Source organism: Hyla sarda, chromosome 1, assembly GCF_029499605.1.
Source record: "Hyla sarda isolate aHylSar1 chromosome 1, aHylSar1.hap1, whole genome shotgun sequence".
Lineage (NCBI taxonomy): Eukaryota > Metazoa > Chordata > Amphibia > Anura > Hylidae > Hyla > Hyla sarda.
In genome coordinates, this window is record NC_079189.1 from 113,008,161 (window position 1) to 113,033,958 (window position 25,798).

Here is a 25,798-nt window from a genome sequence, read left to right on the forward strand (position 1 = left end):
ATGCCAATGGTCATCTGTGCAGCATACGAGTTACAAGACGCCCTGAGCTATCACAGGCCTAGCACTTATTTCATTCTGGTTCCACCCAAATCAAGTTATTTAGCATGAAGGATTTGATTTTGCAACGTGATTAAGATTTACTCCGGCAGGAACCAACAAGTCCCAGCTGTGCTGTAAACAGGCCTTAGTAAAAACAGTGGAGTTAACCTGGGAAAAAGTTTCCCTAGCCCCTTTACTGCAGGATTGAGACTGCAAGGTATTGGCAGTCAATGCAACGTCGGATCCCCCTAGCTATGAATGTGGTATAGATGCTGGAGTCACAGTGCAACGTACAGTAAAATAAATCACTATATACATCAGGTCGCACTTCATCAGGCACCCTGTGCAGAATATCAGATGTTCACAGGTATTTTAATCATACACCGAAGACTGCTTTTCCTCTGTTTATAACTGAATCCCCATAAGGAAGGCTAGGCTACAAATGAACAGCCTTCCAAGACTTCCAGAAACCTAAGCAAGTCCAGTTAAATCATTCTGCAGATCTGCACCATCTCTGTGAGGCATTCATCAATCTCAGGAAGCGCGGACCACAAAGTTAAAAATGCCCAGGAATTCTGGGGTACATGCCAGCTACCCCAATAAAAAGGGCAAACACTTTATTAATTTATACAATGTGCTACACTTTTATACTCCATCAGACGGTGCAGGTGCTAACTCTTTCACTGCCAGGAGACTGCACGCAGACTGCTGGGAGAGTCTGAACGCACACACACACACATATACCACCATGAATTATTAAAGAGGAACAACATTAGAACCTGCCAGTAAAATATATAACTGGGTTCCTCCTATTAACACACAGAAGCCATTGCATAAAAGGTTTCTACCTAGAGTAAGTGCTTTATGGGCTCATTTCGCCTAGGCACATCAGATGCTTGGGCATAACCCGAGCATCAGAGCAGGAAATGAGACATCTATAATAGCAAATAAATAAGATAAACTTTTGGAAATGGAAATGCTGCTGGTTTCTCCCTGGCTGTGTGTCCTTCACTGGAACCTTATTGTTCACAAGATACACATGGAGAGAGAATCACTTAAGTCTTTGTCTGCAGGAATCATACCCGAGCATTCAAACTGGAATTTAAAATGCCTGCATAGGATTTTTTTTTTTCTTTTTAAAGCAATGCCGGGGGTGGAGGGGATGCAGAGTTAATAAAGAGCAGATGAAAAAGGAACATAAATACCATCACTCTGAATTAAATTCAATAATATGTGAAGTTGGAAACCAACATAGTTTAACCGAATAACAGTGGAGGAAGCGGTGGAAAGAGAAATGCATTCAACATGCTATCTGAGGTCTAGGTCCACAGCCTGACAGGTATATCTCCAGTTCTATCTCTGGAAATATATATACATTGACTGTGCAGAGGAAACGTACAATATCTCAGATAAAATATATGCTGGGACTTGCAATGCAGAGAGGGGAGATTTGTTAAATCAAGCAGACAACATAATGTTGATCTAACTCCTGCTGTATTTAGATACAATTTATTACCCTAAATGAATCATTGTCAAACATAACTCTCCGCCAGCCTTCAGGAATCATTTTAAAGTTTGGAGAACAAAAGGTTTATTTTAAGAATGAAAACCTTGGCTCGCACAACTGCAGACGTGAATCTGCTTTCAATTACAGAAAGTATTTCCACTCCACTGAGATGGGATCAAATCTTCAACTGCACAATCTCAGGGCAATGCATATGATTATACTGAAGCCGTGAAGAACCCTAAATTACTTTGTGGCACAGCCGTATTCTGCACACACTGTCAATTAGACACACACTCCAACAAGCTGGCGTTGGGAATGGGCAAACAATAAGCACTATTTATTCCCTCAGTACTGTCACAGCCATGCTTTATCCTGCTACATTACCTGCGCCTGGCCTCATGCATTGGCTAGTAAGAGCCCTAATCTGTCTGGGACCCAGCTTGGAAGGCATGGGTTCTTTGGGGGTGGGGGAGCACCCTAGTGTGAATGAAATAGTGAGTAACAGATGAGGTTCACCACAAAGGACTGCAGTACAGTTCAAGCCCTGCCTGCCTCAGACTGACTGATAAGACATGCTCTGCTGGACCTTTCCTTGAAGGCAGTCTTACCTACTACTGTAGGTGCACTACAGAGTCATCTAGCTCCATGCTAAAACAAAGGAATGAGTGTGCTAAAGGGCAGTTATAGGTACAGAATGAAAGCATCCCCATCCAATGCAGAAACAGGTAGCCTGCTACTATTCACAAGCACTACAAGCTCAGTCAAACAAAAGCAAGGTATAAAGTCCTTTACCTCTAGGTTTCTTGTTTTTGCTTCCTCAAGGGTTAAAAAGCCACCTCATTTCAGATGCTAATGGTGCTTGTGTAGAGATTCTAGCACACACAGCCTCCTCCCATTCCAGCAGAAGCACACCAAGCAAGGTTCAGTATCGGAAGGATGGAGATGCCCACTTCTCTCGTCTGTGCCAGTGCTTCAGGCTTGCCAGGCTAATATTATGGGCACCTTCCCTGTTGCTGGTCCTGCACGCCTGTGTGTATGTGAGTGGAAGAGCTCAGCCTGTGCTAGTTGAACCAGTCTATAATGTATCACGTTACAGAGTCTGGCTTTCTCTTCAAGCACTGAGCAGCAATCAGACATGATAGGCTGAGACTTCTCTGTTTACACCCAGGCAGGAGGAGGGGGAAGAGCCTGGATCCCTTTAACTCTTCCTAGCACAACACAATTCTATTTACCTAGGCTGGTGGTGCTCACCTGTCAGAGGTGACACCTACTGAACAGAGCCCTTCAGCAGCCATAATTCGGAGCTATAGGAGTCTGTCCAGTGCTGTCTTTACCCTTTCTCCCTTATTGTATTAGTAAATAACTAGTTCCCTCGGTGTTATTTATTTCTTTATTCTAAACATATTTTCATTTTAGTAAACATGTGGCGGAGATTAATTGGCTAATTATTTTATCCAAGCTGAATTATATCTACTCATAGCACAGATAATGTAACACAGGAAGAAATAACGGGGAGCACTCACAGATCGATGCAAACACCAACCGGCTTCTTTATTCTTCAGGTGCATGTACACAACACAGGTGTCGGGGGGTCGAGGCAGCGGATCAAGACAGGTGCATGATAGCTATTTTGCGCACGACTGCAGCTTCAGCGCCAGACTTGGCACAAAATAGCTATCATGCACCTGTCTTGATTCGGCGCCCCGTCGCCTGTGTCCCGACACCTGATCAAGACAAGTGCCTGATAGCTATTTCGCGCCTGTGTCCCTGCACCTGATCAAGACAGGTGCACGATACCTATTTTGCGCCTGTGTCCCTAAACCTGATCAAGACACGTGTGCGATAGCTATTTCGTGCCTGTGTCCTGTCACCTGATCAAGACAGGTGCGCGATAGTTATTTCACGTCTGTGTCCCGGCACCGGATAAAGACAGGTGAGTGATAGCTACTTCGCGTCTGTGTCCTTGCACCTGATCAAGACAGGTGCACGATAGCTATTTTGCGCCTGTGTTCCAGCACCTGATCAAGGCAGGTACACGATAGCTATTTCGCGAGTGTCTGGCGCTTAACACACAGGACGAAATAACTATCACGTACCTGTTTTGATCCAGCACCCTGGCTCCTGTGTTGTGTACACGCACCTGAAGAACAAAGAAGTCAGTGTTTGCATTGATCCGTGACCCGTTATTTCTTCCTATGTTACATTTGATTGGCTTATCTACATGGGCAGAGGCACCGATCTATTTCCACCGCAAGGCAGTGACACCTGTACGCTGATCGTTCACAGCTGTGGCTCTGAGAGAGGGAGAAAGAGTGAAGACTGAAAGAGGTGAGTGCCAACAGACTGTGTTTCCTTTTGCAACAGATAATCTAATGTTCTAAAACATTTTGACATCACTTGAGTTTTTATTTTTTTCTAAATAACAGATTTAACTCTGCTGCATCTCTATGTACATCGTATAACATTAGACAAGATAAATAGATTAAATCAGAGAAATGATGATGAGAGGATTTAGCAAAAATGTCTCAAGAACCCAAACAGAAGACGGATACATTCTGGAGAGATGCTGTTCAGATGGTCTTTTGGGCCCATGAGAATACGACTACTACTTATAATGACAATGGTTTATTACAGGATGTTGACTGAAGTGCTGGAGATAAGCCTGCACATACAGTATAAGTCTGTAGTGTTGTATAGATGGTGCCTGGAGGATATCCTGACTGTATTCTACTTAGTCTACCTAATTGACTGCGTCTGTAATTATCACACCTGTCATCATCCCGGGATATTCCCATAACACAAAAGCCTTAACTTCAGCTTGTGTCAATTCCAAAGTCTGGAATTCTCTGTCAAAGGGAGAAAGTCTATGTATTTTTTACTGAATAACCGGGAAATATATGGGCTAAATGTGCTGTGTGTGCACAGCATGAAAATTGCATTGTCTCTATCAATGTTTAATGGAAACTATCTGTTACTCATCTCTATCTGAACTGCTCAAGCATAGCACATGGTATATGGAGGGAACTTTTCACAGATAACAACACCTCTGGCTATCAGTATGCAATACTGAGGTACCTTCACATACAACAGCTGCCAAAATTTGCGTAGCAATTCTGACCAAAATCTGCTGGGATTTCCTCTTAAAATTCTGCTAGTCAAAGAACATCTGATCATGTATAAAGTATAATCCCCTAACCAATACCCTGGCACCCCCATACTGAGGTTACCCTGCTTCCTGCTTCCTCGACGGTCTCTTTTATCTTGGCTATAGCAATGAGGCATGGCCTATGATTACGCAACAAACCATTCGAGGGATGGGGGGTAGTATGTAAACACTGGCCATGTGACTAAGAAAGAGTTGGCACATCAGCTCTAGGGGATTGGTAAACCAAATATGGTGGCTTTTGTCATTTAGAAATATTGATATGCATATGTGGATAGCCTTTGGATAGGCCATCAACTTTAATGTTCCAGAAAGCTCCTTTAATTTTGCTCCTTTAATCATTTCACTTAATGACTACAGACAGGATGAGAGTTTTAAGTTGCAGAATACACAATCCTTTTATATATAAATCACAATTCTGTAGCCTTTTTCTGCTTCTTACACTTTGCTCTCAGCTATGCCACAGACAAAAAGACTTCACCATTGTACATTTCACTATTGTACGGTAAAATTGTACGGTTTATGCTTTATAGGCTAAGGTTGAACTGCTAACAGAAGTACATGAGAACTGCTTTGACAGAACTTTAATTTGGCCATAAAACATTAAACCAAAGCACTTGAAATATTATTAAAGATGAGTTAATAATTAGCAATTCTGTTCTCCACCAATTACATGAATACTATTACTTTCCTATTCACAAATAGATGAACTGAATATGAACCTAGTAAGGAGATAATGCTAGGCAACAGAAGCTCCTCTGAATTCAGGTTTTAAAGGGAATTCTGTCATATTCTCTTCTTATCAAGGAAATGTACCTCTTTCCTCCCTGTGTATCCCTGTCGATTAAATATACATTTTTGTACCTGACAGCATCTTTATCTTAGTCCTGTGTCACTCTGTGTCTCAGACTCTCACTAGATAAGTTGCGGGTGACAGAAATTACAACCCTGGTTTCTATATGAAGGGGCAGTGTAACAGCAGTGGTGAAGTGGATCGGCTGAACCTGTGAGGATGATGGCGTGGACCATACCAGGGAGCGGAGTCTAAGGTGCTGGTGGTTTTCACCAGATCCCACTGCAAAGCGGGATGGACTTGCAGTGGCAGGTGGCACCCAGGTCGCTACCCCTGATACGACTCGTCCACACAGGCAATTGTGAAGTAAGGACAGGCAGAAGGTTAGGGCAAGCGGCCCAGGTGCAAGGTCAAGAACGTAGCTAGGAGGTCTGGTACACAGTAAGACAATACACAATCAGGAACATTTTCTCTTAGGCTAGTGAGCACAAAGATCCGGCAAGGATCTGAGGAAGTGCGGGGTTAAATAGGGTGAATACAGACAAGCACCTATCAATGGTGCGCTGGCCTTTTAAATCTTGAAGAGCCGGCACACACGCACCCTAGAAGGGGGGGACTCATGCACCGGCAGACACGGAGAGGGGAGAGGACAGAGACAAGGAGGTAAGTGATGATTCAGCGGTCGAATTGCGAGATGCGAACCGCAGCACCGACGGCAGCAGGGACAGGAGTGCGCTAACGGCTGGCAAGTCTGGCCACAGCGCTACCTGTGACAGGCAGTTATATTACCAAGCCCATAATGAGTGACTAAAAACTAACAGGAAATATATAAATCAACCTGCAATACCATTGATGACCTTGGAGATCTTTGCCTACATGGATATGCAATGTGGCTGTTGAAAAGGAAATTGTGAAAACAATAATACTTATAATCCAATCTTTATGTAGCATCAACATATTCTTCAGAACGTTACAATTGAGAAAGTAATAAATTAAATGTCAATAAACAAAATTAATAATCAATTAAACAAAAAGAGAGCTGGTCCTGTCTACAAGAGTTTACAATTTAGCTATATTGGATACATATTTATTTAATAAATGACCAATTCAGTTCAATGTTTCTAATTGTGGTATAATGCATTTGACAACAAGGAATCCTCCTTCTGAGAATCGTATTGGCAGTTCTTTGTTACCAAAGACCTCACAATAAAAGGATTTAGGGGAACTGATTTCCGTGACCAGGCCATAGAAAACAAGTCAAATGCTTAGCTCTATAGCTAGAGGAATCACCAGTAGGAATAGAGTTAGCCTACTGCATAGAGCTCTAGTTAGACCACATCTGGAATGTTGTGTGATGATCCGGGGACCTCACCTTCAAAAATATATTAATAAAAACAAAAAATGGGCTGCAAAATGTTGAAAAGTTTAAAGAAGCACTCATGCACCTCTCTAGAACTATGGCAGCGGTCGTTTCATTCCAGAAAAGATGCATCTATGCCTTTTGTTACTGTAACCTGGTCATGTTATCACCAGCTTGACCCACAGAAATTAGTTGGGGTGAAGATCAAAAAGCAATGTCGAAGAGTGCCCTATTGATGGGGGTGCGGCTCTGCCTGCTGCAATAAGGTTAGCCAGCATCCGATGCACCTGCCCATCCAAAGCACCTGCCTATCAAGCAAAACCTAACGCTACCCCCACCCCACCTGTACTATGATAAGCTGCTTTTTTAAGCCTTCTGGAAGAGTGCAGCATCACCTCCAAGGCAGACAGGAGCGATCACTAATGTAAGGTCCGTCCAACATCCTGACATCACACGCGCATCCATATATCTAGAACAGTCAATGGGTGGGGTCAAGGGGCAGCAAAATTAGCTTTCGCCTAGGATGGCAAAAATCCTTGCAGCAGGCCTGCCAGGAGATGTAGTTAATAAACGTGCCTAGGATGAACACATATCTATCATAAGAGAAAAATAACAATACAGGACATGCCATCATTTTGTACGTTTATACGTTCCTACATGAAACCTCTAAATGGAAGTGACTAAACTTTGCCATGAAACGTTAAAGTGTACATGCTGCTTTATAAAACATAAGCTTTAAAAAGGTGTTCCTGTTGTTTAAAGTCAAAAGTTTTAATAGGTCAGGCTCTGAGTGTTCAGACCCCGACCGATCTCTAGAATGAGCCGGATGATAACATAGATGCCTCACTTACCACGCCCTTCTAGCGATCGGTCAGGTTTTGAACACTCAGACTGTGATCGATCAAAACTTTTGACATGTCTCTACAGCATATCAAAAGTGCCCATTTAAAGGGGTACTCCACTGCTCAGCATTTGGAACAAACTTCCGAACGCTACAGCCGGCACCGGGAGCTTGTAATGTCATAGCCCCCCTCATGACGTCACGTCACGCCCCCTCAATGCAAGTCTGTGGAAGGGGGCGTGACGGCCGGCACGCCCCCTCCCATAGACTTGCATTGATGGGGTGGGGCATGGCATCATGAGGGGCGGAGCTATGACATAGCGAGCCCCCAGCGCCAGCTCCAGCGTTTGGAACAGTTTGTTCCAAATGCTGAGCTGCGGAGTACCCCTTTAATGTAATAAATCAGATCACTCACTGTTAGTATATTAGGGAAATAATTCAAAAATTATTTCAAAACCTGTTAACCTTTAAAATGTTGTGGGGAAGATCTGATGATCACAGACGTGAACAATTGCCTGGGTGAGATCTGCAGGGTACATCAGCCTGTATTCTCTCAATGCACTACACTGCAGATCATAACAGCCGGAGCCTGCATTACAGAGAGACTATAGGCTTCTGTGAATATGAGCAAAAACATCCAACAATGCAGATTATTATTGAATTATTCCTGCTGGTTTATATATTATATTCATTATAATGTATGACCCCCCTCCAGGTGTGCTGTCTCTTTGCATCCATGGTCAGCAGCCGATACTGGAAGTAACGTCTTACCATATGCGGAGAGGCTAAGATTGCCTGATGTATTTCTGATAAGGGCATAAAACATCAAAGAATCTTCACTAAAATGGGGAAAACAAGTTTCCTCTCAAGCCTAGTTAGTTTCAGATATTAGGTAGCCAGGCAAAGTCTGATTACTAAAGAAAGGGAAAAGACAAAAAACTCTTTTCATCTGCTGATTAGAGCCTTTAAAGATGACACACAGTGTGCCAAAAAACCATGAGGGAAAACACCATAGAAAAACTCACAGCGAGCTTCAAAACACAAAAGATTGCTTTGACATGTTGCAGATTAATACGTAAATAAATAAATATATAGATAACCATTTCTCCCAACATTATGCTGCTTTTTGTAAGAACTAGTGCAACCTCAAGAAACTCCAGTCCTTTCAGCTTTCATCAAAGAAGACCAAGACAGAGCTGAAGCCTGCAGAGCTCCCATACATCACAGGTATCCACCGCTGACCACTTCATGTCATGCCGGGCTGCACTGTTCCATTACTGTCAGGTTATTGCATCAAAAATGTATGTCTCGTGCAATGTCAAATAACTCAAACATAACTCTTAGAACTCTATAGGGGTTATGTGCTTATGCGGAGCAAACGGAAACCATATGGCGAGCCAGATAAAATGGGACATTCTCCAGATATTTTAGCAGCGTGTAGGGCAATATCTTAAGGATAGGGCAACTAAACGTAACTAAAAATACAATAATAATTCACGACACTACGTATACCGTACATACTCGAGTATAAGCCGACCCGAATATAAGCCGAGGCCCCTAATTTCACCCCTAAAAACCCAGGAAAAGTTATTGACTGAACTATAAGCCTAGGGTGGGAAATACATCACCCCCCCTGTCATCATCACCCCCATCATCATCTGCCTGTCATTATCACCCCCGTCATCATCCCCCTGTCATTTTCACCCCATCATCATGACCCTGTCATCATCCCCCTCATCATCATCCCCCCTTCATTATCACCGCCTGTCAATCCCTTCATCAGTGGTGTTCAACCTGCGGACCTCCAGATGTTGCAAAACTACAACTCCCAGCATGCCCGGACAGCCATCTGCTGTCCGGGCATGCTGGGAGTTGTAGTTTTGAAACATCTGGAGGTCCGCAGGTTGAAGACCACTGCGGCCTTCGTCATCATCCAGACCCCCCTTTAGTTTTCTACTTACCTCCCCTCGGTTGGAAGTAAGGGTGAGCTGGTCCGGGCCATCTATGCTGCAGGGACCATCCGGTGGGGAGGGTTAGTCGTTCCAGGCGGTCCATTTTTACCGGGAGGCCCTCTTCTCCGCTCCTGGCCGGCCCCGGACTAGTGACGTTGCCTTGATGATGACGCACACACGGACGTCCCTATGCGTCGTCATCAAGGCAACGTCACTAGGCCGGGGCCGGCCAGGAGTGGAGAAGAGGGCTTCCCGTGAAAACGGACAGCCCGGCACAACTAACCCTCTCCACCGGACGGTCCCCGCAGCATAGATGGCCCGGACCAGCTCACCCTTCCTTCCCACCGAGGTGAGGTGAGTAGAAAACTAAAGGGGGGTCTGGATGATGACGAAGGCCACAGTGGTCTTCAACCTGCGGACCTCCAGATGTTTCAAAACTACAACTCCCAGCATGCCCGGACAGCCGATGGCTGTCCGGGCATGCTGGGAGTTGTAGTTTTGCAACATCTGGAGGTCCGCAGGTTGAAGACCACTGAGAAGGGATTGACAGGCGGAGAATTCACTCGAGTATAAGCCGAGGCGGGGTGTTTTCAGCACGAAAAATCATGTTAAAAAACTCGGCTTATAATTGAGTATATATGGAGTATATATTGCTTAGAGTACTGATAGAAACAAAATAGCAGGATTTACTGTTCACAATCCAATCATAATCCCAATCTGAATGGATTCAGTCCTAGTGTTCACAGTCATTCGATTATTATAAAAAGCGCCCTCTGATGGCCACATACTGCCCCTTTCCAAGGCTTTCTTATTACTCGATACTGAGCTAACAGAGCTGGATGTATTATGACATAGCATGTTGTATCCAGGATGCAGTGGTTAAAGGGGTATTCCAGGCAAAAACGTTTTTTATATATCAACTGGCTTCGGAAAGTTAAACAGATTTGTAAATTACTTCTATAAAAAAAATTTTTAATCCTTCCAATAGTTATTAGCTTCTGAAGTTTTTTGTCTAACTGCTCAATGATGATATCACGTCCCGGGAGCTGTGTATGATGGGAAAATATCCCCATAGGAACTGCACAGCTCCTGGGACGTGAGTCATCAGAAAGCAGTTAGACAGAAAACAACAACTCAACTTCAGAAGCTAATAACTATTGGAAGGATTAAGATTTTTTAATAGAAGTAATTTACAAATCTGTCTAAATTTCCTGAGCCAGTTGATATATAAAAAAAAAGTTTTGGCCTGGAATATCCCTTTAATTATAAAGTAATAAAAAATACATGTCGTTTTTATTAGTAAAAAAAAAAAAAAATCTCCTTGGTTTATAGATTCACAGTGAAATGGACTTTATGCTATAGCGAACAAAATCTATAGCTTTTTTTTAACAGGTTCCTATATTATTTGTACGGCATAACAATTAAAGGAATATAATCCACTTTTGCCTTGATCATCACCACAGAAAAGAATTTTAAGAGACTCTTATGTGAGGATAGACTTTTGTAATGAAGCCGTGTCTGGCCTTATTGCTGTATTATATTCCGTCCATGTAAATGAAAGGTTAAACTATTTAAGGTATGACTGAGCTGTTCTTTACTAGCAGCTTTCTGCTCTGGATAATGTATGGAGGTCCCAATAGTGAACCCTTTCTATAACATAGAAAAATCCATGTGTAGTCACTGCACCGGTAAAATATCCATATATTAGAAATCCATTAAAAATTCAGGAGATACAAAAAGGTGCAACCAGCATGCTGGAGGTCGAAACCTCCCCCTCTGACGCGTTTCCGCCCTACCGGGCCTTAGTCATGACTAAGGCCCAGTAGGGTGGAAACACGTCAGAAGGAGAGGTTTCAACCTCCAGCATGCTGGTTGCACCTTTTTGTATCTCCTAAATTTTTAATGGATTTCTAATATATGGATATTTTACCGGTGCTGTGACTACACTTGGATTTTTTCTATTCTGGAGGGAGGCAGTGAAGGAGGACTGATTGCACGAGCATGGAGGAGGTGAGCGCTTTCCATATTTTTGTATCTTTGTTTCCCCTTTCTATAACATCCCATGCCTTAAAGGGTACCTCTCATCAAATAAACTTTTGATATATTTTAGATTAATGAATGTTGAATAACTTTCCAATAGCATGTTAATGAAAAAATATGTTTCTTTCTATTGTATTTTCCCGATCAGTCCTGTCAGCAAGCATTTCTGACTCATGCTGGAGTCCTAAACACTCAGAGCTGCCAGCCTGCTTTGTTCACAGCCAAACAGGCTGTGAACAAAGCAGGCTGGCAGCTCTGAGTGTTCTCCTTTGTGAACAAAGCAGACTGGCAGCTCGTAGTGTTTAGGACTCCAGCATGAGTCTGAAATGCTTGCTGCCAGGACTGGTAGGGAGACCCCTAGTGGTCATTTCTTCAAAGTGGAAAATTAAATAGAAAGAAGCATATTTTTTAATAACATGCAATTGTAAAGTTATTCTGCACACATTAATCTATAATATATCAAAAGTTTTTTTGATGAGAGGTACCCTTTAATAGAGCCTATGAAAATAGTCACTGTGTAGGGCAGCCAACAGCTGTACGGGCATGCTGGGAGTTGTAGTTTTGCAACAACTGGAGGCACACTGGTTGGGAAACACTGGTATATGTGTCATTCGTGTAGCATGAGGGAGACCATTTTTATGACATATCTACTACCAGTAAAAACGCCATTATGTTTTCTATTTTTTTGCTGAATCCCAATGTTAGTTACAAAAAGAAGTAATAATGCTGCTCTGTTTGAACATGAACCTTAGCAAAGTCAATTCCTAAAACATTACTGAAATAAATGAGATCAATGCTGATTTCCATGACTGGCCCAGATTTACCAGTTCCATGAAATGGCCCACTTTTGCCGATAACAACCTATCACAGCTCAGCTTTCATATCCTCACAGGCTCTGGTAAATTAATAGCTGAGCTGTGATTGGTTGTTATGGGAAAAATAGACAATTTGGGTTTTCTGCAGATTGATAAATCTGGACCAATGAATTTACATGAGGGCTTATATATCTGTCTTATACACTATGGAAATAGAATGATGGCTGTGGATGAAACTGTATAAATCAAATGCAGAATGTTTTAAATTCATTTTACCAGTTTTGACTTCATGAAAGGTGGTTATGGCTTGGTAGTATTCATATTGTGATGGCTTATATCCAATGACACTAGTTATAGTTATCAAAAAAAAAAAGCACATATACCACATACTAAAGCCAGCCATACACATTAGCTCAGATTTGTCCATACCTGCTGATTTTAGTGGGAGCTAATCTGTATGGGGAGGCCATATAAAAGTCCCCTGATGGCAAATGAAATCCAACATCCCTAATCCTTTGTTCCCGTGTGAGATAAGCTGCTGTCAAAAGTGTCTGGCAGTGGCTTATTCCCCTCTCTCCATACACATAAGCAGTTATCTCATGCGTGTGGCCAGTTTTAACCTGTCACTTCATTCCAGTTCTACCACTGAGACGTATCAATGTCAAGTAATGTATTACAGACTTGTGGATCAAATGTATCTTTTGATACTGGACCTCCGCAATGTCTAGTTTTTAGGTTTCTTTAAGAGTAGAGGAAAAAGTCACAGCGGTCGGCACTACAACCCTACAAGCCAACACAGGAAAATGGCTTGGCTCCAAGACAACAGCATTAATGTATCCAAATACAAGGAGAATCCTCTTCTGTGGTGCTAAAACCCGTAAGATAAACATACTTCATATAGCAAATGTCCAGAAATAGAAAAGATGGGAAGCACTCACCAGAGGAGAGTAGAAACATTTATTTTATTCAGTGCAATCTTCACAGTGCAGTATTAAATTAAAACGGACAGGCACATGGCATGTCACTATAGATGAGTAATATCTGTTGCTCGTGCGTGCAGCACCTTTCCCCAAACCCTCAACCCTCGAGTCTGACGTATGTTCACATGTATTGTATAAACTATGTATTTTATGTTGCACAATTTTGTATATAGATTTAGGGCATGTTCTGTTACAGACTTTATTATTTCAAATGTTATCACTTGGCAAAATGCTTAAAGAGGTACTCTGCCCTTAGACATCTTATCAAACCGATGAGGACTGCACCGTGAAGATTGCACTGAATAAAGAAGTGTTTCTACTCTCCTTTGGTGAGTGAGTGCTTCCCATCTTTTCTATTTCTGGACATTTGCTATATGAAGTATGTTTATTTTACTTGTTTTAGCACCACAGAAGAGGATTCTTCTTGTATTTGGATGCAACAACACTGTTGTCTTGGAGCCAGGCCATATTCCAGTGTTGGCTTGTTGGGTTGTAGTGCCGACCACTGTGACTTTTTCCTTTACTCTAAAAACTAGACATTGCGGAGGTCCGGTATCAAAAGAAACATTTGGTCCACAAGTCTGTAATATATTATTTGACATTTATACGTCTCAGTGGTAGAACTGGAATGAAAAGACAGGTTAAAACTGGCTACATGCATGAGATAACTGTGGAGAGAGGGGAATAAGCCACTGCCAGACACTTTTCTCACACCGAAACAAAGGATTAGGGATGTTTGATTTCATCTGCCATCTTCCAAAGGATAGGGGATAAGATGTCTGATCGCAGGGGACCCCACGCAATCCCCGCTGCTGCACCCCATACATCCGGTGCACGGAGCGAACTTCACTCTGTGCTGGATGTCTGGTGATGCGGAGCAGAGGCTTGTGACATCACAGTCACGCCCCGCTCTTGATGTCATGGCCATGCCCCCTCAATGCAAGTCTATGGGAAGGGGCATGACGGACATCAAGCCCCCTCCCATAGACTTGGATTGAGGGGGCGTGGCCGTGACATCACGAGCAGGGAGCCGCCATGATGTCACGAACACCAGGTGAAACAGGGAGATCAGAAATTTTATCCTCTATCCTCTGGATAGGGGATAAGATGTCTTGGGGCAGAGTACCCCTTTAACAGTCTCTTTAACACTTAGGAAGCAGTCAGTAAGGTTATAGAGCTAGACATGCTGTTTCCAGCTGTCTGTTCCATATACGGGGATGTACAGTAGGTTCAGAGACCCTATGCCTGAAAGATAGCAGCACAAAGCCAGACAATAGTCACCAATGCCACTGCTCCCATCCTACACAAAGGTTGGGCATCTTTGATACAAATGTCTGATGTCAATGAATCTAACTTGAACTAACTTGAGTAGCCTCAATAAGATTTGGAAAATGTTCAATTTTTATACTCCAGACACTAAACCCTTAACTGCCAAGATCTTTCTAGACAACAGTTATGTCTCTGGAAAAGTAATAGCATCTGCTTAATCGCACATCGTTGTTTAAAGGCGTATTCATGACGATACTTAAAAAATACATAACAATAATACCTGTTTAATGACCAAAATGATTGCTCGGTGACAAGCTTCTGCTATGCAGGAAACTGATTTACAAGTCTCTCATCTGTGAAAGCTGTCAAAGATATAGCGCATTAAAAGAGGCGGATGAAACGTGCTGCTGTGTGCAATCGTAAGAAATCTTTCTTGGTCTAAATGAAATTTTGATGAAAGTGCTGAAGAGGTTAAATAGTTGCTTAAAGAATAGGCAAGCAGAGCTGTACAGATACAAGTGATGGCTACTGGGTATTCCAGAGTATAAGTAGTTGACAGAGAACTTAAATATTTTATGTGCAGTTCCTTTTGTTCAGTATATATAGTATGTATAATCAGAAAATGTGAAATCTTGAAATCTTTGTACATACACATTACACTTGTTGGTGCTCTCAATGGATTTTTACTTAATGTTCCATTGTTAAGTGTATATAGATATTTATGTAAACATTATAACAAAAAGTGTAAATAACAGGTCCAATATTTTGTAGAATTTATGGGCAGCATGAGAGCTTAGTGGTCTGTACTGTTTCCTTACAATTCCGGGGTCCTGAGCTCAACGGACCATATCTGCATGAAGTTCGTACATTCTCCCACTTGCATGGGTTTCCTCCCATACTCCAAAAACATACAAATAGGTTAAAGGGGTCATCCAGGAATGGAAAAACAGAGCTAATTTATTTCAAAAACAGCTCCCTGTCTGTCTCTAGGTTGGGTGTGGTATTACCACTTGGCTCCATTCACTTCAATGGAACTGAGCTGGAAAACCACACCCAACCTGGAGACAGACGGGGAATGGTTTTTGAAAGAAATTAGCTCTGCTTAGTCCTCCCTTTTAAGTGCATACCACATACGTACATATAAGTGGTGTATTATTTTGTTCCTTTTAAAGTATTAAGGGCCTAGATACTGTGAAATGCCAGGCAAAAGTACACACCAGCTGGTGTTGTACACAAATACTGTTTTAAGTGTACTGTAGCTCACTGTCCTCCCCTCGTAAGTGCATACCACATATGTACATCTAAGCGGTGTACTATTTTGTTCCTGTAAAAGTTTTTAGGGCCTAGATACTGTGAAAGGCCAGCCAAAAGTACACACCTGCTGGTGTTGTACACACTTACTGTTTTAAGCGTAGTGGAGAGTGCATTGTCCTTGCCTCATATACACACTAGGTATGTCAGGCAGAGAAGTGGCCGGACATGCACAGAGGAGTGGCAACCCATCTGCTGTCATCAATTGGTTAACATGGTCATCCACTTAATCATATGTGACATCTGACACCCCCAGTCAACAGTCGGTGGGTTCCTCAGACACAACCCTCAGTTGGCATGGCACGGGAGCAGTCCCTGTCCTCTCATTGCCTCTATCCTATGCTATTTCCTCACCCACAGAATTATCTTATGCAATGGGTTCAGCTCCATTATTTAGTGAGGATGATCTACTGGAGGACAGTCAGCAGCTGCTGCTCAGCCAAGCAGGAGGAGACATCCGCCGCTTCCTCCGCTAGGCAGACAAGTACTGATGAGAGTGGCGTGGGAGGTGGTGTTGCGAGCATTCAGGCTCCTCAAGCAGACACTGTTGAGGAACCTGAGGAGGACATCAGTGACATGCAGACACAACTCAATGATGAAGCCAATTGTACTTGGGAGTTGGGTGCAGAAGGGGCTTCATCATCATAAGAAGAAGATGAATGTTGCAGGTTGCCCGTGAGAGAGCAGCTGAGCCAGCAAGGTGGTAGATGGTTGGCAGTCAGCATGGTGGCAGAAGTGGAAAGTCTGGAGCCAAATGTGCCCGGGTTAGACCACTTGCTTGAAGGCAGCCTACCTTCCCGGGAGGTTCCTGGAGTCCTTGGCAGTAGCAGTCAATCAGTGTGCACTGTTTGTGGAAAAATCAGCTACTAGGCAGTGTGGCAGTTCTTCATCCAGCATCTGAAGGATGTTAACCTGGCCACATGCAAGATGTGTCTGCAGAAGGTGAATCGTGGCCAGGGTCCCAATGTTGGCACCACGGCCCTGCGTCAACATATGCAGCATCACCATAAAGCGGCCTGGGAGAACTATGGCTCCAATGTCGTAGTCCAGCTTGCGGCATCACCCAGTGGCACGCCGCTCCCTGTTTCAGCCAGTCAAGGCTCTACCACCTCAGCCGAAGGGAGCTGTGTGTCATACCCATCTTCTGTCGCTCCAGATGCTCCTGCACCTCCTAGTGTTGAGCTCAAATATTCTCAATTCAAATATTTATTGGGGATTTCACATATTCGCAAATATGGCGAATATATCGCTATATATACGTCATTAAGAATATTTGTAATTACGAATATTCAGATTTTTTTTTCAAACAGAACACATCACAGTTATTTCATCCCTCCCTGCTTTCAGCTTGTGGTCTATCTTAACGTCTATCTGCGGCTCACGAGGCATCGCTTAGCAGATGAGTGCGCATCCTACCGGGACCCACGGCTAATGCTGGACATCGCCAATTGGGCTGATGTCCAACATTAACCCTTTGGACGCGTCTAAAACAAAAGTAAACATTGCCAGTTAGCTCAGTGGTGCCGCGGTTAAATTGCGGCGTCTTGAACAGCTAGCAGGACACGAGGAGGATCCCTACCTGCCTCCTCGCTGTCCGATCGCCAAACGACTGATCCGTGCCTTAGATCCAGGCAGGAGCAGTCAAGTGGCAGAAACACTGATCAATGCTATGCTATGGCATAGCACTGAACAATATTCGATATCAATGTAATGCATGCATGCAAAAAAAGTGAAAAAAAAAGCAAAAAAAGATTATTTAACCCCTCCCCAAAGAACAGTTTGAATCACCCCCCCCCCTTTTCCCATTTAAAAAAAACAGTGTAAATAAAAATATAAATAAACATATGTGGTATTGCCGCAAGCGTAAATGTCCGAACAATAAAAATATATAGTTAATTAAACCACACGTCAATGGTGTATGCGCAAAATAATTCCAAAGTCCAAAATAGCGCATTTTTGGTAACTTTTTATATCATGAAAAAATGAATACAAAGCGATCAAAAAGTCAGATCAATATAAAAATGGTACCACTAAAAACTTCAGATCACAGCACAAAAAGTGGGCACCCATTCCGCCCCGTACGGGGAAAAATAAAAACTTATAGGGGTCAGAATTTGACAATTTTAAACATATTAATTTTCGTGCATGTAGTTATGATTTTTTCCAGAAGTACGACAAAATCAAACCTACCGTATTTTTCACCGTATAAGACGCACTTTTTCTTCCCCAAAACTTGTGGGGAAAAGTTGGTGCGTCTTATACGGCGAATACCTTCGGCCATCAATCGCGGTGATGCCCTGTATTAACCCTTCAGACGCGGCGATCAAAGCTGACCGCCGCGTCTGAAGCGAAAATAACACTAACCCGGCTGCTCAGTCCCCTGCGCTCTCCTGCGACGTCATCACGTCGTAGCGCACACCGTCATCCAATAGGAGCGGCGTTCGTAGCAGCGTGATGACGGCGGCGTGATGAGAGCGTGGATCCCGGGGAAGAAGAAGTCCGGAGCACCATGGGGATGCGGCGACAATGATGGAGCGACATCCAGGGCACTGGTGACGCGTCCGGAGCGGCGGGGACACGTGAGTACTACCTCCTATACCAGTGGTCTTCAACCTGCGGACCTCCAGATGTTGCAAAACTACAACTCCCAGCATGCCCGGACAGCCACTGTTGGGTTCAGAATCTTTATTTTTTTAGATTTTGCACCTATAAATTGGGTGCGTCTTATACGCTGGAGCGTCCTGTAGGGCGAAAAATACGGTATATAAGTAGGGTATCATTTTAATCATATGCAGAATAAAGATAAGGTGTCATTTTTACCGAAAAAATGTATTGCGTAGAAACAGAAGCCCCCAAAATTTACTAAATGGTGTTTTTTCTTAAAATTTTGTCGCAAAATTATTTTTTTAGTTTTTTTTGTTTCATCGTAGATTTTTGGGCATGATTCTTAAAAGGTACGGAGGAAAAAATGTAAGTGCAAAAATGGAAAAACGCTTGGTCCTTAAGGGGTTAATACCCTTCTTGGCAAGTGCTACTAGCCCTAAAAAGGGTGGCCCCACACAGGAACCTCTCCCTATTTCCCCCTACAAACACTGCCATTTCCCAGGGTTTTTTGGTGGAAATAGAGAGTTTCATGTGTGGGGTTGCCCTTTTAAGGTTGAGTAACACTTGCAAAGAAGGGAATTAATAGGGCGAGAGGTGGGACTTACAGGGAAAGTTTATACCCCTACCTGCTACAATGGACAATACATTGTTCCCTTCCACCTTTTTGAGGAAAATGTTACTCATCTTAAAAGGGTGGCCCACACAGGAACCAATCTCTATTTCTACCTAAAATCTGGGAAATGGCAGTGTTTGTAGGTGGAAATATGGAGAGGTTCCTCTGTGGGGCTGCCCTTTTTAGGGCGAGTAATACTTGCCATGAAGGGAATTAATAATGCGAGTGTAGGGCATTACAGAGGAAGTTTTTACCCCCACCGGTTACAATGGACCATACATTATTCCCTTCCAACTTTTAGACATCTTTGCATTACATCAATACTTGGTGGTGTAGGTGGCACATGTTAGTTTTTGCACACCTTTCCTTTTGTTTGATTTCTTTTTTTTAAATTGAGTCCAAATATTTTATCCTAAGCATAATATTAAAAGTTAAGTTTTACGTAATGCATATCCTCAATACTTACTTGGGCACACTAACACTTTTACAAAAGAGACTGTTTTCTTCTGCCTACCTATCTCAGCTACTATTCTGAACCTGCCACCTGCCTGATGCCACACATCTGATGCCAAGTTCTCCTTTTTTACCCACCTTCCTCCTGCTGCTACCACCTCCAGGCTGTCTCATTTTGCCGCCATATGTTCTCCTCGTGCTGATGCCAGCTCCAGGCTGTCTCATTCTGCCACCATATGTTCTCCTCATACTGATGCCCCCTCCAGGCTGTATCATTCTGCCACCATATGTTCTCCTCATGCTGATGCCAGTTCCAGGCTGTCTCATATTGCCACCATATGTTCTCATGCTGCTGTCACCTTCAGGCTGTGTCATTCAGCCATTATATGTTCTCCTCATGCTTCCACCGCCTCCACGCTGTGTCATCAGCCACTATATGGTCTCCTAATGCTTCCTTCAACTCCAGGCTGTGTCATTCAGCCACTATATGTTCTCCTCATGCTGCAGCAAACTCCAGGCTGTGACATTCAGCCACTTTATGCTTCCACCAACTGCAGGCTGTGTCATTCAGCCACTATGTGGTCTCCTTATGCTGCTGCCAACTCCAGGCTGTGTCATTCAGCCACTATATGTTCTTCTCATGCTGCCGCTAATTCCAGGCTGTGTCATTTAGCCACTATATGCTGCCATTAACTCCAGGCTGCGTCATTCAGCCACCATGTGGTCTCCTCATGCTGCCATCAATTCCAGGCTGTGTCATTCAGCCACTATTTGTTCTCCTCATGCTGCCGCCACCTCCACGCTGTGTCATTCAGCCACTATATGATCTCCTCATGCTTCCGCCACCTCCAGGCTGTGTCATTCAGCCACTATATGTTCTCCTCATGCTGCCGCCACCTCCACACTGTGTCATTCAGCCACTATATGGTCTCCTCATGCTGCCGCCAACTCCACGCTGTGTCATTCAGCCACTATGTGTTCTCCTCATGCTGCTGCCACCTGCATGCTGTGTCTTTCAGCCACTAGATGCCACTGTCATCTACAGGCTCTGTCATTGGGCTGCTCTGCGACAGTGATTCTAATAGCGACACCTCTGATCTGCATGTCGTACTGAGTAAGAGTATTATTTCACTAACCCAGCACACACCCTATGTGTGTTACAGCAAGGCAAAGTGTTCTACACCCCTATTGAGGCTCTCTGTAAGCCAGAAATAGCCGTTTTTAATATCCATTCGCCACAAATAAATTTGGATCAAACCAAATTTTTTCGGAAAATTCAGCTGAAAATTTTTCATAAATCCGCTCATCTCTAGTCATTATATATAACCTATATTAGGGAGATATCCTCTTATTATTCTTCTTAACAGATGTCACCTTCCTCTTTCTGATCTTTCCACTACTCTATCCTAAGAACTCTTCCTAGACAATGACTTGTTTTGCTTTCCGTTAACCCATTAATGACAAAGGACGTATATTTATGTCCTCCGCTGGCTCCCGCGATATAACGCGGGGTCACGCAGTGACGCCGTGTCATATCGGGTTGGTCCCGCATGTAACTGAAGCCGGGACCCGGGGCTAATAGCGCGCGGCAGCAATCATGGTGCCGCGCACTATTAACCCTTTAGACACAGAGTTCAAAGGTGAATGCTGAGTCTAAAACGAAAGTAAAAGCTTCCCGGCTGCTCAGTGGGGCTGATCGGGACCACTGCAGTGAAAATGCGGTGTCCTGATCAGCTAGGACACGAGCGGAGGTCCATTTACCTTCCTCCGGCGTGTCCGATGGGCGATTGATTGCTCCAAGACTGAGATGCAGGCTTGAGCAATCGACCATCGATAACACTGATCAGTGCAAAGCTATGGCTTTGCAATGATCAGTGTAAAAGATCGGTGTGTGTGGTGTTATAGCCCCCTATGGGAGTTCTAACACTGCAAAAAAAAAAAAAAAGTGTAAAAAAGTTAATAAATGTGATTTAACCCTTTCCCTAATAAAAGTCCGAATCACCCCCCCCCCTTGTCCCATAAAAAAAATGTAAATAAAAATAAATATAAACATATGTGGTATTGCCGAGTGCGTAAATTTCCAAACTATAAAAATATATATCATTAATTAAACCGCACAGTCAATGGTGTACGCGCAAAAAATGCCAAACTCCAAAATAACATATTTTTGGTCACTTTTTGTATCATGAAAAAAGAAATAAAAAGCGATCAAAAAATCAGATCAATACAAAATTGATACCGATAAAAACTTCAGACCATGGCGCAAAAAATGAGCCCTCATACTGCCCCATACGCAGTAAAATAAAAAAGTTATAGGGGTCAGAAAATGACAATTTAAACGTATACATTTTCCTGCATGTAGTTATGATTTTTTCCAGAAGTACTACAAAATCAAACCTATAACAGTAGGTTATCATTTTAATCGTATAGACCTACAGAATAAAGATAAGGTGTAATTTTTACCAAAAAATTTACTGCGTAGAAATGGAAGCCCCCAAAAATTACAGAATGGTGTTCTTTCGTCAATTTCGTCGCACAATTATTTTTTTGGGTTTTTTGTGCCGGTTTTTGGGTAAAATGACTGATGTCACTGCAAAGTAGAATTGGTGGCGCAAAAAATAAGCCATCATATGGATTTTTAGAAGCAAAATTGAAAGGGTTATGATTTTTAAAAGATGAGGAGGAAGAAACGAAAGTGCAAAATGGTCCTTAAGGGGTTAAAGTAGATTATTTTTATATTTTAAATATTTGCCAGTGACCAACATAGTGCCCAATGTACTTGCGTGTCCCCTTTGGTCATGGGACAGTAACGTGCAACGATTAATGTTGTTTTTTTTTTTCTCAACCTTACACTTCTTCCCCTAAATATTCCCATGCAACAATTCTCTTTCCAGTTCACTCACAATACCTAAGATAATAGACGTCTTCCAAGTAAATATCCAGCCAGTCATACTGTAGCAGACCTATTATTCTAATAATCTGTTCGGTTTCCATCTAGCCTGGGCAGACTTACAATGTAAAATAAAACAGAAGGTCGCTTATGTTAAGGTTTCCAATCACACATTTTGATCTAATTGATTCCATAAGAGAGAAACACTTCTTCCTATTACACATTCCAAAAATGACATGAGGAAAAATTGTAGTAGCCAAAACCACCAAGGCTGAAAATATGTCAGTGTCATTACCGCATGGAGATACTTCTGAGAAAATGTGAAACTTTTCACACAGCTAAATGATCAAGAAACAGACTGATGGCACAGAATACGGAATCAATCAGACTTCATGTATTTGCCATCTGTATAGTCAGGATAGAAGGCATTAAGATCACTTACAAATGCGTATGAATAAACTACGTTTTGCAGAAGGGACTGATACTGCATATATATATATATATATATATATATATATATATATATATATATATATATATATATATACATATATATATATAAATTGGGAACATTTGGGAATGGAGACTATTTAAGGGAATTTGACAGTTTCCCTAACTGAAAAGCGATGGGATCGGGATGAAGACAAGACATAAGTCTACTGAACCCAGTGAATAGCCACTTGGCAGATAAAGGACATATGGATATCTTTTGGAATTTCTGACTAATGGACATATGGGCCCAGATGTATCAAACTGTGTAAGAGAAAAAAAATAGAGTGATTTTCCCACAACAACCAATCACAGCTCAGCTTTCACTTTACCTCAGCTTGTTAGCTGAGCTGTGATTGGTTGCTGTGGGAAAATTACTCTTTTTTTCCCTCTCATACAGTTTGATAAATCTGGGCCATGGAGTTCACTGTTTGAGAATCAGGAATGTATAATGTAAAAGTTAAAGGGAACCTATCAGTTTCATGCTACCCAAGCCATGAGTCACTAGAGTGCCCACTGGTTTCTCCCTATTTCACCAGCCTTGATTGATCGATTTTTCCCTGTTTGGGTATAGGGAGAAATCTATCAGTCAAAGCCGAAGAGGAAGTGAGAAACCAACAGGGATTGCCCCAAAGACTGGGATGGACAGCAAGTGATGACAGGTTCCTTTTAAATTCAAGCCCTCCAGAATACTTCTATAGGTCTAGGTTCTGATAAAATAATGAAGAAAAGAATGTCCACTGAGACACCATCCCATATATATATATCTTTTCCTGACGTTTATATGTCATTCAGTTGACCTGGCGATGCATGGCATTGCATGGGTTAACAGGCAGAAGTCCCTCTGTTACCGGGGGGGGGGGGGGGGAGACAACTTCTGCAAGCCACCCCACCCCTGTGGACCAATCGCAGTGTCTCAGCTGACTGGGGGGTGAAAGTTCAGAGTGGGGGAAGTAGGGTTATAGTGAACCTTAAGTACCCACAGGAGTTTGAAGAATTTTCGTTAAAGTTAGACGTGAAAATGAAAAAAAAATGCTTGTGTTATCCAAAATTTTTCATTTTCACAAGGGGAAATAGGAAAAAGCCCCCCAAAATTTGTAACACCATTTCTCCTGAGTAAGAAACTACCCCATATGTGGATGTAAAGTGCTCTGATGGCGCATTACAGGGCTCAGAATGCCATGTGCCTTTACAAAGCCCCCAGAATGGTGGAACCCCCCATATGTGACTCCATTTTGGAAACTACACCCCTCACAGAATTTAATAAGGTGTGCACTGAGCATTTACACCCCACAAGTGTCTGACTGATTTTTGGAACAATGGTCTGTGAAAATGAAACATTTAAATTTTCATTTGCACAGCCCAATGTTCCAAAAGTTTGGCAAATGCCAGTGGGGTGTTAATGCTCACTGCACCTACTGCACCTCTTATTACGTTCCGTGAGGGTTTCCAAAATAGGTTCACATGTGGGGGGAGGGGGGTCCACTGTTCTGGCACCATGTGGGGCTTTGTAAACGCTCATGACCCCCGACTTCCATTCCAAACAAATTCTCTCTCCAAAAGCTCAATGGCGCTCCTCCTCTTCTGAGCATTGCATTTGCCTGCAGAGCACTTTACATCCACACATGGGGTATTTCCATACTCAGAAGAAATGAGGCTACACATTTTGGGGGGCATTTTCTCCTATAACCTCTTGTAATAATGGTAAATTTGGGGACTGTATTTTAAGTGGGAAAAAAATTATTTACACATTGGCCCTCATTTACTAAGAGTGTTGTGTAGGTTTCTTTGTGGGTTTTAATTCCCTACAATTTATTTTTCTTGGTATTTACTAAGGTTTCCCTACATTTTCTACTTTCCCTACATTTTGCTTTTTTTACACATGCTCTGATCTGTCTGGTTTTCCTCAGCTCAAATCCACCACATTATGTGGAAACCTTAGTACATATCTTGGGTTTTTGTGAAAATGTTGGGAACATGCCCCCTTTCGGAGACCATGCCCCTTTTCATGATGGCCACGCCATCTTTTTCTTAGCAAAATGGAGAGTTAGTTGGGGGTTTTTCAATTCTGGCGCAAATTCTGGTGCACATTCTGGCGCAGACAGAATTTGTGGCGCAGATTCTGGTGCAGACAGAATTTCTGGTGCAATGCAACAGGATCTGGCGCACAACCCGACAAAACATGTCGGGTTTGCAATAGTAATTGAGGGCCATTGACTTTAACGAAAAGTCATCAAACACCTGTGGGGTGTTAAGGCTCACTGTACCCCTTGTTATATGCCTTGAGGGGTGTACTTTCCAAAATGGTATGCCATGTGTTTTTTTTTTTTTTTTTGCTGTTCTGGCACCATAGGGGCTTCCTAAATGCGACATGCCCCTAAAAACCATTTCAGCAAAATTCACTCTCCAAAATCCCATGGTCACTCCTTTGCTTCTGAGCCCTCTAGTGAACCCAAAGAGCATTTTATGTTCACATATGAGGTATTTCCTTACTCAAGAGAAATTGGGTTACACATTTTGCTGGGCATTTTCTCTTTTATCCCTTGTAAAAATTCCAAAACTGGGTCTACAAGAACATGTTAGTGTAAAAAATGGAGATTTTGAATTTCCTCCTTCACTTTGCTGCTATTCCTGTGAAAAACCTAAAGGGTTAGCAAACATTCTGAATATCATTTTGTA

General features: G+C 42.7%; 1 protein-coding gene across 21 annotated transcripts in view; it reads right to left on the bottom strand.

Annotated features, from left to right (window-relative positions):
* Positions 1–25,798, bottom strand: part of TENM3 (teneurin transmembrane protein 3) — a 2,657,329-nt gene that overhangs the window by 551,295 nt on the left and 2,080,236 nt on the right. Inside the window, exon 1 of one of the 21 annotated variants that reach the window (XM_056560530.1) lies at positions 2,339–2,640. The exons of the other annotated variants lie outside the window; for them this stretch is intronic. The gene's annotated coding sequence lies outside the window, so the exon portion shown is untranslated. Of the gene's footprint in view, positions 1–2,338; positions 2,641–25,798 lie in introns of those variants that run through there. 21 annotated transcript variants of the gene reach the window in all.